This window comes from Macrobrachium nipponense, chromosome 33 (assembly GCF_015104395.2).
Source record: "Macrobrachium nipponense isolate FS-2020 chromosome 33, ASM1510439v2, whole genome shotgun sequence".
Taxonomy (NCBI): domain Eukaryota; kingdom Metazoa; phylum Arthropoda; class Malacostraca; order Decapoda; family Palaemonidae; genus Macrobrachium; species Macrobrachium nipponense.
The window spans coordinates 25,718,654-25,731,153 of record NC_087219.1 but is presented as its reverse complement, the minus strand read 5'-3'; the positions used below and the strand labels follow the sequence as shown (position 1 = coordinate 25,731,153).

The following is a 12,500-nucleotide window of genomic DNA, read 5'->3' as shown; positions in this document are numbered from 1 at the left end:
TATAACCATATAATAGTGAGTGTGCGTTCATTTATGTGTATGTGTGTGCGTATAAATTACCGATTGGTAACAGTTAAGAGAAACTGCAGTGACTAACGAAGTGTTTATGTGTTTGGTGGTAGAGAAAGATAAACAAATTTGTCAAAAAAGGGTTATAAAAATAAGCAGAGTTTGAGAAGATGTAAGGGAAGTCACAAATTAAGTAAAACTAGGAAGGTTGTAGGATGTGTGTAAAAGTTATGTATACAATGTCTATGGACGCAAAGGTAGGACTCTACAAAGTGATGGTTGAGCCAACTCTCCTTTATGGAAGTGAAGAACAGTGGTAAAGTTGGGAAAGTTTTGCGTGAAAGGAGATGCTTAAGTCACGTGAAAATGTTAGGACGTGTTAGGAGAGAAAGATATAGCAAGGGTTAATTAGAGAGTCTGGAAGGGGAATTAGAAATCAAGGGTACAACTTCAGAAAGCAAGAGCGTGCATGCAAGATAGGTGAGTGGCTCAGTATTGGTGTTGGGGAAAGTTTCTGCAATCAAGCAGTTATAATGTAAATGTGCTCGTGATCATTACCTTGCCTTATTATTCTCTCTCTCTCTCTCTCCCTCTCTCTCTCTCTCTCTCTCTCTCTCTCTCTCTATATATATATATATATATATATATTATATATATATATATATATATATGTATACAGTAATTGGACACATTTAAACAGGATGGTATCTGAAGGAGATTTTATTCGCAAAAATCACAAGCCTTCAAAGACTAAGCTGCCCCCATCGTCTGCTATCCATAAAAATCTCCGTTAGATGCTATGTTGTTTAAATGAGGTCCTGTTATTGTTTGTATGAATGTGATCAATATATATATATATATATATATATATATATATATATATATATATATATACATATGTATAAAGGTAGAAAGATAGATATAGATATACATCACCTCATGTACACTCGCTCGCCCAAGTTCCTCCTGTCTTTGTTTCTGGAAATAAATTTAATATATTTATCTGAGCAAATTCCATTAATGCACTCATACTCAGAAAAAGGCGCGATGGACTCGTTCCCTCATACATATCCATCGACGGACTGCATACACATTAAATATTACACCACTCGACACATAATGCTTCTTGCTTCTTTTCCCTTCCAGGATAACATAGAGTAATTGGACGTTTATGAGAATAAACGTTGTGTTCTGCTATCCAGTTTATGGCATTCCAGCATACGCTACTTTTTGCGGGGGAGAGGGGGAGTGGGAGAAGTTCTGTTTTTGTAGAGAGAGAGAGAGAGAGAGAGAGAGAGAGAGAGAGAGAGAGAGAGAGAGAGAGAGAGAGAGAGAGAGAGAAGTGCTGAAGGCTACAGGTAGCGAGGAAGACGGAATAAAAGCAGTAAATGACGAAAGGAGAGGGAGAAATTGAGGAGGCTGTTTGAAGAACAATTACTCCGTAAAGGTGTCATGACTGAAAAGGATAAATGGGGACACGAAGAACAGAATTGATAATGGAGGTAAGAAGAGAATTTCAGGATAAACGGGGCAACGCTCTAGAGTAACTAGATGTTGTTCAGGCAGGCAAATGCCTAGGGAAGGGTTAATGACTAAATGGGTTCTAGAGTCAAAAATGCTAATGGATGCATGCTACGTGCAGACAGTGAAGAGTATCTACCTGTAGACGATAGCAGAGAGGTAGAAATGAATGATGTAGACTAGAAAGGTTTATTTTAATTCAGGAATGACTTTGGATGCGAGGTTATCAAGACGTTAGAGATTTAAAAGGCATCAAATAATGATAAATTAATGATTATGACGCTCTTATATGGAGTGAAAAATGCTGAGTAGCTGACCAGTATGTGTAATGTCTTTCTGGGTGATGGATAGTTTCGAAAACATGCGTGAGAGGAATGACTATTAGTTTGTATTAAGGAATATGTGATTGAAGTGAATAAGAATTATGAGTTCATAATTACTTGTTGTGCAGGTGACAATGCATAGTGGGTTTACATTTGTGAAAGTAGAGTAGATGACAGAAGGTTTCATAAGGGAAAAAAACGTTAGTTTTGACAAGAAAGATGTCGAGATCAAGTGCTTCCTTTTTATGGAACTATTATTTCAGAAGTTTGAGACAAAAGAGAAAATACTTTATGTAAAGGGCATGGACGCAGCTAAAAATAAAACTGAAATAGTTGCAATCTGGATTTTGAAACTACTATGCGTGCCTATTAGCCTAGTAAAACTGGAAACGTGGAACCTTTACTTGAAACTGCTTTTGTATTTTTTTTCTTTTAGAGAGAGAGAGAGAGAGAGAGAGAGAGAGAGAGATTGGTATTAGGTGAGTGGCGAGAAAGGAACTATATTTCTATATTCAACTCTAGAAAAGGCAAACCATATCTAGTTGAACAAAACGCAAACTACATTCAGTTAAAAAAACCAAAAATATTTTCGCTTATAGAAAACACCAACTCGATCTAGTTATAGGTTATTGAAATATTTCCAAAAGTTAGACAGCCCAGCTTGGTGTCATATCATCTCTCATATTTCAAGTATCTGTGGAAGAAACTGCATATGACTTGCACGAAAATACTGAACTATAAGCAAATCAAATCTGGGGACACGTATTTCGTCACCTCTTGACGGATGGCTGAGAATTTCGTCTCTGAATAAGGCATGTCTCGTGGCTCTTGTGATTTTTTAGATTTTTAACTTTGGATTTAACAAAATGCTTGTTATTATTATTATTATTATTATTAATTTCAATTCTTCTAAGCAAACTGTTTTGGGTCTACCCGTTCATTATTATTATTATTATATTATTATTATTATTATTATTATTATTATTATTATTATTATTATTATTATTATTATTATTATTTCAATTCTTCTAAGCAACTGTTTGGGTCTACCCGTTCATTATTATTATTATTATTATTATTATTATTATTATTATTATTATTATTATTATTATTATTATTATTATTATTATTATTATTATTATTATTATTATTATTATTATTATTATTATTATTTTATTATTATTATTATTATATATTCCATTGTTTCAGGGACGAAGAATTCTAGCTTTTCATTAACGAAATGAGGATATATATATATATACCTTCCTTTCTTTTTGAAAAAATAAGAACTTTGCTTTCCCTTATGGGAAGATGGTACTATATATATTTTCCCCATTTCCGGAAGAAACAGAGAGGAAGTTACGTACACTGATGGAAGGGGAAAACTTATACTTTCTATTTTTTAGAAAGAATGACTTTTTCCCGTAATGGAGAGGAATTGGTTTTCTTCTTTGGAAGAGATAAGGAGAGAATAAGTCTTCTTGTTTTGAGGAGTTTGGAGTCTACTTTCTTTTTTTAATTCCTCTTTTAGAAAGAAGAGGAATTCATCATCCCTTTGGGGCAGTTAGAAAATATCCCTCATATTTTTGCTATAGAAGGAGTATCAATCTTCGCGTCTGTAGGTAAAAAGGCCTTCTGTATTTGAAGTGAGAAAAATTGGACTTCAATTTAGCAGAGAGAATTTTTACTTGGTTTCTTGTAGACAGGAAAACTCACTTCTCTTTTTTTAGATTAAAAAATGCCATACGTCTAAGGAAAGAAGTAAACGAAGTTTACATTTCGGAAAAAGTGCAATTCCCCCCTTTTTTTGGTAGGGAAAGTAATGTACCTTCTTCTATTTTGGAAGCGAGTTTAATTTCAAATGCTGCCTGACGGGAGAAAGCCTGCTCCCTTTTTTGGTGAAAGTTATGACGGAAGGTTAACCGCTTTGTCTTAGATATACACGCGTGATTTTGCGCGGTAATTGAAGTGACCCACAATGTATTAAGAAAATTCGTTATTATTATTATTATTAATCAAAAAGCAAACCGCTAATCATATAAAACAAGTCCACAAAGGACAATTAACTTGGAATTCAAGCTTCCAAAGACAATGACGTTCATTTGAAAGAAGTTACAGAGGATGATGGAAAATACAGAAAGAAGTGATCAATTATTAGAAAAGAAAAAAGGTAAATAAATATATTAATAAAAAAAGATGAGAAAATGTAAATAAATTAGAGAAATACCAGGTGAATTGTTGCACGGTAGTAGAGCCTCGCATCCTCACCAGACCTTTTGAGGTTCTAATTCCGCACCAGCCCCAGGGAGACGAGTTGAAAAATACTGATACATCAGAAAATCCCGAAGACTAAGACATATAAGTTTAGAATCAATGACAAAATACGAAATAAATTAAAGTCCTCGCCGACAAGGCTTCCATTTTGCATGATACAAATTCGCTCCATTATTTTTTTTTTTATTGGGGGTTGGAAATGAATTCAGCTGGATAATTAGTCTTTGATAGAATTAGTGCTTTTTTATTCCCGACTTCTAAAAGATTTACTGTGTTGCGATTTTATGTTTGTGTTTGAATTTGCGCAGATTTTAATCTCCGGATTTACGTATTGGTGGGGTTTCAAAATCTTTTGGAATCCCTCAATATAGAACAGAGAGAGAGAGAGAGAGCGAGGAGAGAGAGAGAGAGAGAGAGAGAGAGAAGAGAGAGAGAGAGAGAGAGAGAGAGAGAGAGAGAGACTTGCGCTGGTTATGAAAAATAGCAGCAAAGAAGTAGTTAAAAATCGGGATTTACCAGATAATTACGAAATGAATTTTATACAGATTTTGTTCTAAAACATGATGCGATTTTGTGCAGCCTTTCGCTTTTAATTAAATTTTCATGAAAGGGAATGACGATTTATATATATATATATATATATATATATATATATATATATATATATATATATATATATATATGTGTGTGTGTGTGTGTAGTGTGTGTACACAAACCACACACACGCACACACACACACACACATATATATATATATATATATATATAATATATATATATATATATATATATGCATATGTGTGTGTGTGTGTTTAATGTATATAAATACTAGCTGATCAAACCGGAACTGGCCGGAATAATTCTGAATGACACCCAATTAACTTTCTCTCTCTCTCTCGCTCTCTCTCTCTCTCTCTCTCTCTCTCTTCTCTCTCTCTCTCCCTAACTTTTTCCCTCTTTCTCTCTCTCTCTAGCACCCCCTCTACTCACTCTCACTTCCTCCTCTCTCTCTCTCTCTCTCTCTCTCTCTCTCTCTCTCTCTCTCTCTCTCCTCTCTCTCCCAACTCCCGCTTTGTTGCCACTGATGTCTTACCCCCAAAGTTTTTGTTTCAAGATAGTAAGTCATGTGCATGCCGAAATTAGGCGTGATAAATTCATAAAGTTTATTTAGTTACCAAGCCCCTCCCAACACACACACACCCCACCTTTGGTGCCCTTTGGTGCCCATAGGTGCTAGTGATGTCTTAACCCCAAAGTGCTGATTTCTAGATAGTAAGTCGTATGTATACCTACTCTGGTTGAAATTGCTCAATGCGTTTCAGAGTTATGCTGGCACACACACACACACACACACACTTACATACATCCATTTTGATATACTACATAGATAAATCTGTATATATATATATATATATATATATATATATATATATATATATATATATATATATACATCAGAACAGGGTGACAAGAAGATAGCCGGTTATCCATTGGTGACATTTATTAGCCGACGCGTTTCGTAACAACATCGTTGCATCTTCAAGGCTAAAAGAGAAAAACAAATAAATTAAAAATACATGGAATAAAGATAATGTCTATAAGAGTCTTAAGAAACTAAAAATATACAATAAAACGAGAAAATTCCATCAAAGCACCTGATGATGCCACCAACAAAATATTAAACATGGAAATCAATACAAACAATTGTTATGTGACAAAACACTTATCAGCTGTTCAAGATTTTATTACTTTTCAATTGCTTTTGAACAAAAACATTTCATTATATTTGCAATGTCCAGCGTTGTCATGGTGTAAAATTGCAAAGCCTCGGCGTTCTTCTTCCTCATTTTAACTAAAGTGTGAATTTAATTTTTAATTTATCCTCTCATGTATTATCAAAACGTAAAGAACTTTCATCATCTCTGGGATTGGACTTCTGCCTGCCTTGCTACAAACTTAATTACAGCAGGTTTTTTTTTTACCATTGGAGTCACTATTTCATAGAATAAAAAAATTAATCTTTCAATATTGATATCAGTAAATTGCAATCTCAGCTATCTGATATATCTCAACAGGCTTTTAGAAATCTAACTACAAATTAAACGCTTTTTTTGAACAAAATGATCTGAATATTTTGAAGTATTTGGCAAAAGATGAAAATCTGGTAATCACTGAACCTGACAAGGGCAAAGGTACTGTTATCTTAAACAAAGAAGACTACATAAATAAAATGGAACCTATTCTTAGCGATGGAACTGAATTTCAGAAAATTGGTGAACCTGACTGCAAACATATTCTTAAAGTTGAAGATAAAATCAACAGGTTTTTGAAAGAACTTAATAATAAGAATATTATTAATAGTGATACTTATGAAGATTTATATTCTTCTGGGACGTCCTTTGGAGTCCTATATGGTCTACCTAAAATTCGTAAAAAGAGAACGTCTGAAGTCCTGATTTCTCCTCTGTCGGCTGGTTCAAACCTCCAAGGTTCAAACCCACGAGAGGACGAATTTATCATCAACTAAAAATTCCCGTTCGGTTAACATATATGAAAATATATTAATTCCGAAGTAGAGCGAATTGGATATAAAGGACCTTTGTAGCTTAGTGCATATATATACATATACACACTTTCATATAGATACGTATTTATATGTACAAATATGTATTTTGTGTCTGTGTGTCAATAGTGCAAGTAAAGTGAAAAAAATATATAAAAATCTGTATTTCAGTCGGATAGCAAACGCGTTCTGGGCTCGGAGTGGCAAAAAGAAATTCTTCATTTCAATTCGTATTCGGATTTTTTTTTTTTTTTAAGAATTGCTGTTGAAGTCCGATCCAAAAATATTAGGAGTTCGAAAAGTTCAGTTTTCATCATATGGCTGTTTTGTATGTGTGTATATATGTGTGTGTAAGTGTATATATATATATATATATATATATATATATATATATATATATATATAGATATATATAATATATGACTGGTAAAAGTGTTCTGTAACAACAGAATTCCTACTAATAAAAGGAGCCCATAAAAACACCAAAATGTAGAGAGAAAAGTACTATATTTCAGAGACTGCTGTCTCTCTCTTCAGGTATATGAATGAGAAAAGTTTACAGAAAAGGTGGTATTATACCAAGAGATTCGTCCACAAGTAAGCCAATTTAGGTCACACCCCCCGCTGATAATCTTCCTTTAATCTTCTTAAGCGTTGGTTGAATGAACACTGCGTCGACGATGTCGGATGTCCAATTCCCTTTTGAGATGTTCATTACCTGCTTCTCTTTTATTAAGGCCGATTCCATCATTTGACTCTTGTACCGGCAGTTGCTGCTATAAATTACACGTGACATATTCCAGTTTATTCTATGGTTATGTTCATTTATATGATTGAAAATAGCCGAGTTCTGTTGTCCATACCTAACTGACCGTTTGTGTTGTATTAATCTCTGGGAAGTGATTTACCTGTAAATCCGATGTAAGATTGGTCACAGTCCTGGCATGGGATCTCATATACCCCAGAGTCTTTGGGCGATGTCTTTTGTTGGACGTTAATCAGGGATTTGGCTAAGGTATTTGGGTAGGTAAATGCAAAAGGGTTGGATTTCAAGGGTGTGAGTTACTCTCTTAATCGTCTCCAGGTGGGGAATATATTGTTGTGTGTCTCGGGTCTTGTCTTTAGGGGGTCGGTAGAAAATTACGTTTGCTTTTTGAATGCTTTCTCAATTATATGGTCAGGATACTTTAAAGATGAAAGTTGCTTGCGAATTAGTTCAAATTCTTTTTCCAGGAAATCTGGGGAACAAATTCGTAAGGCTCTTAAGAATAGGTTGCTAGCTAGACCTATCTTGATGGTATTGTCATGATAGCTAAAATAGTGAATATATGAAAGTGAGAACGTTGGTTTTCTGTATATGTAAATTTGTATTTCTGTCGTGTCTCTGATTATTAAACATCAAGAAAAGGAATTTTGTTGTCTGTTTCCCATTCAACTTTAAATTTGATGCTGGGCACTAATGCGTTTAATTTTGAGAGGAATTCATTAAAATTACCCCACTTATCCCATCCCAAAATGTTAGTATGTCATCCACGTATCTCATCCACAGTATGTTTTTGGGTTTTATTGCATTTATTACTGTAGTTTCAAAGTATTCCATGTACAGATTGGCTAAAATAGGACTTAAAGGACTACCCATACTACACCCGAATTTTTGCTTGTAGAATGATTCCCCGAATGAAAATACGTATTAGATGCACATAATCAACTAACTATTATTTTGTCAAGTGCCAAAGGGAAATGATCTGAATAGGGGATAATTTGTTTTTCCCTTTAAAAACTGAAGAACGTACTGGTACTTTTGTGAATAGGGAGTCTACGTCAATGCTTAAAAGTTTTATGTTGTGAAGTGGTATATGTGCTTCTCTGAATTTGTGACAAAAGTCTTCCGAATGTTTGATGTGACTGGGAGAAAAAGTGCCTAAAAAAGGAGAAAAGGAGGCCAGCTAACCATTTAGAAATTTTGTAATTGAAAGCTCCGGCGCATTACAAAATTCCTAAATGGTTAGCTGGCCTTCTTTCTCCTTTTTTAGGCACTTTTTCTCCCAGTCACATCAAACATTCGGAAGACTTTTGTCACAAATTCAGAGAAGCACATATACCACTTCACAACATAAAACTTTTAAGCCTTGACGTAGACTCCCTATTCACAAAAGTACCAGTACAGGACGTTCTTCAGTTTTTAAGGGAAAAATTATCCCCCTATTCAGATCATTTCCCTTTGGCACTTGACAAAATAATAAAGTTAGTTGAATTATGTGCATCTAATAACGTATTTTCATTCGGGGAATCATTCTACAAGCAAAAATTCGGGTGTAGTTATGGGTAGTCTTTAAGTCTATTTTAGCCAATCTGTACATGGAATACTTTGAAACTACAGTAATAAATGCAATAAACCCAAAAACATGCTGTGGATGAGATACGTGGATGACATACTAACATTTTGGGATAATAAGTGGGGGTAATTTTAATGAATTCCTCTCAAAATTAAACGCATTAGTGCCCAGCATCAAATTTAAAGTTGAATGGGAAACAGACAACAAAATTCCTTTTCTTGATGTTTTAATAATCAGAGACACGACAGAATACAAATTTACCATATACAGAAAACCAACGTTCTCACTTTCATATATTCACTATTTTAGCTATCATGACAATACCATCAAGGATAGTTCTAGCTAGCAACCTATTCTTAAGAGCCTTACGAATTTGTTCCCCAGATTTCCTGGAAAAAGAATTTGAACTAATTCGCAAGCAACTTTCATCTTTAAAGTATCCTGACCATATAATTGAGGAAAGCAATTCAAAAAGCAAACGTAATTTTCTACCGACCCCCTAAAGACAAGACAGAGACACACCCAACAATAAAATAAAAATTCCCCACCTGGAGACGATTAAGAGAGTAACTCACACCCTTGGGAAATCCAACCCTTTTGCATTTACCTACCCAAATACCTTAGCCAAATCCCTGATTAACGTCCAACAAAAGACATCGCCCAAAGACTCTGGGGTATATGAGATCCCATGCCAGGACTGTGACCAATCTTACATCGGATTTACAGGTAAATCACTTCCCCAGAGATTAATACAACACAAACGGTCAGTTAGGTATGGACAACAGAACTCGGCTATTTTCAATCATATAAATGAACATAACCATAGAATAAACTGGAATATGTCACGTGTAATTTATAGCAGCAACTGCCGGTACAAGAGTCAAATGATGGAATCGGCCTTAATAAAGAGAAGCAGGTAATGAAACATCTCAAAAGGGAATTGGACATCCGACATCGTCGACGCAGTGTTCATTCAACCAACGCTTAAGAAGATTAAAGGAAGATTATCAGCGGGGGTGACCTAAATTGGCTTACTTGTGGACGAATCTCTTGGTATAAATACCACCTTTTCTGTAAACTTTTCTCATTCATATACCTGAAGAGAGAGACAGCAGTCTCTGAAATATAGTACTTTTCTCTCTACATTTTGGTGTTTTTATTTTTTGGGCTCCTTTTATTAGATATAATATATATACATACATATATATATATATATATATATATATATATATATATATATATTATATATATATATATAAAGTGTGGGCGGAGATATGAGCACTATGTTAATTTTTTTATGAATATCGTTAAAGATATATATATATATATATATATATATATATATATATATATATATATATATATATATGTATATATATATATATATATATGTATGTATATATATATATATATATATATACATATATATATATATATATATATATATATATATATATATATATATATATATTACTAATATTTCAAGAGGGTTGATATAATATTGTTTCAAATATATTAGGATATTAATTAATTCAGTTCTTCATCAATAAAAGAATATTCAGAACATATAGAATAAGTCTTAAAATGTTGGAACTATTTTTTTTTTTCATTCAGATCGCCTCCTTTTGAATTCCTTACCAATACCTCTCGGGACCAGCTATAATTATAAATGATTGAAAATACAAGTATTCTGGAAATATTTGCGCCTCAGTGGCGTTATCGTTATGGTCTTGGCCTGCCACCTCGGTGGCCGCGAGTTCGATTCTCGAGCATTCCACTGAGGGGTAAGAGATATGTATTTCTGGTGATAGAAGTTCACTCTCAACGTGGTTCGGAAGTCACGTAAAGCCGTTGGTCCCGTTGCTGAATAACCACTGGTTCCTTGCAACGTAAAAACACCTTAAAAACAAACAAACAGTCTGGAAATATTAGAATGACTCTCTCTCTCTCTCTCTCTCTCTCTCTCTCTCTCTCTCTATGTATATATATATATATATTATATATATATATATATATATATATATATATGTGTGTGTGTGTGTGTGTGTGTGTGTGTGTGTGTATGTGTCCATCTTGATATTATATACGCTTTCAATTGTATAATTCCCCCTTCATGTAATGTATAGAAACATCTATACATATTCAGTGTATAATCACACAGAATATACATACATAATTCCTTCGCATCCAATATATAGAAGCATTTTTGTGTATACATTTTATATATAAAGTGTATAATCATACAGTTTATACATACATGATTCCCCTTCATATAATGTTTTGAAGTATTTGTATATAATTCCCCGCATTGTAATGTGTAAAAGCATCTGTATAATTATATAATGTATAATCATACTGCATATTCATGCGCCCCGCACTGAAAGAATCCAGAAAAATTAATATTCCAGCAATAGAATTTGCATCCGTCCTACTGAGAAATCTAGATGGTTTATTTTTATCAGAGAGAAAAAATGAAATACAATTGCAATATTCTTTTGTGTGTCGTCGAATGCGCCTTTTCTTATGCTGACTTAGATTAGCATAATATGCATATCATTAGCCTGAACAAAAGTAAATAAATATATATGATTTATAGTTTTTGAGGAAACAAGTCTAGATTTTTATTGCATTTTATTTAATATAAATCAGAACAAAACACAAGTCTTTCTTTCTTTTTCTTTTTCTTTTTTTTGCCAGGAAATTAATTTGACATTCAAGAACTTTGAGTAAAAGATGAATAACAAATAATGCCTATCTATTAAGCAAACTGGCAGAGATATGAAACATATTTTCTTGTTAGTTTGCCAAATACAAGGAAAATAATTATTCAAGAAAATATTTATTCACACTCCTCTTGCTCCGACTCTACAAAATTGGAATGGATGCTTACTTGATTTAGAAAGCTAAACAAATACGCTCTGCATTATACTGAAAAAAGAAATTCTTTCCCAACCCTTTTGTAACATATAACCACAATTTTATTGATGATAAACCACCCTTAGCCTCCACCTTAAGATAAATACGTAAAAGAATTGTATTGTATAAAGTAGTACTATTTTACACCTCTACTGATGATAAACGACCCTTTACTTCCCATTTTAAGATAAATAAATAAATGAAAATAGGAGGAATTTTCCTTTTCTTAATGGCGATAATTCCTTTGTTATCCCAAGATCCTGATTGAGGGGACTCGAGTTGCTGACGGATGCAACGTATTTTGGAACGTAATTGCTTCTGCATTAGAGGTGAATGGGACAAATACATTCACAGGAATACAAAGATTGTATACTGTAGTATATACATAAGCACACACATATACATTATATATATATATATATATATATATATATATATCTATAATATATATATATATATTAAATAAGCGAATACCGCAGGAAAATGATAGGCAGAAACCCAAGTGCTTTCGTCTTTACTAAGACAATGTCTTAATAAAGACGAGAGTGCTTGGATTTT

General features: G+C 33.4%; 1 protein-coding gene across 2 annotated transcripts in view; it reads left to right on the top strand.

Moving 5' to 3' along the window:
- Positions 1 to 12,500, top strand: part of LOC135202714 (uncharacterized) — a 57,552-nt gene that overhangs the window by 2,865 nt on the left and 42,187 nt on the right. The gene's annotated exons all lie outside the window — the stretch shown is intronic.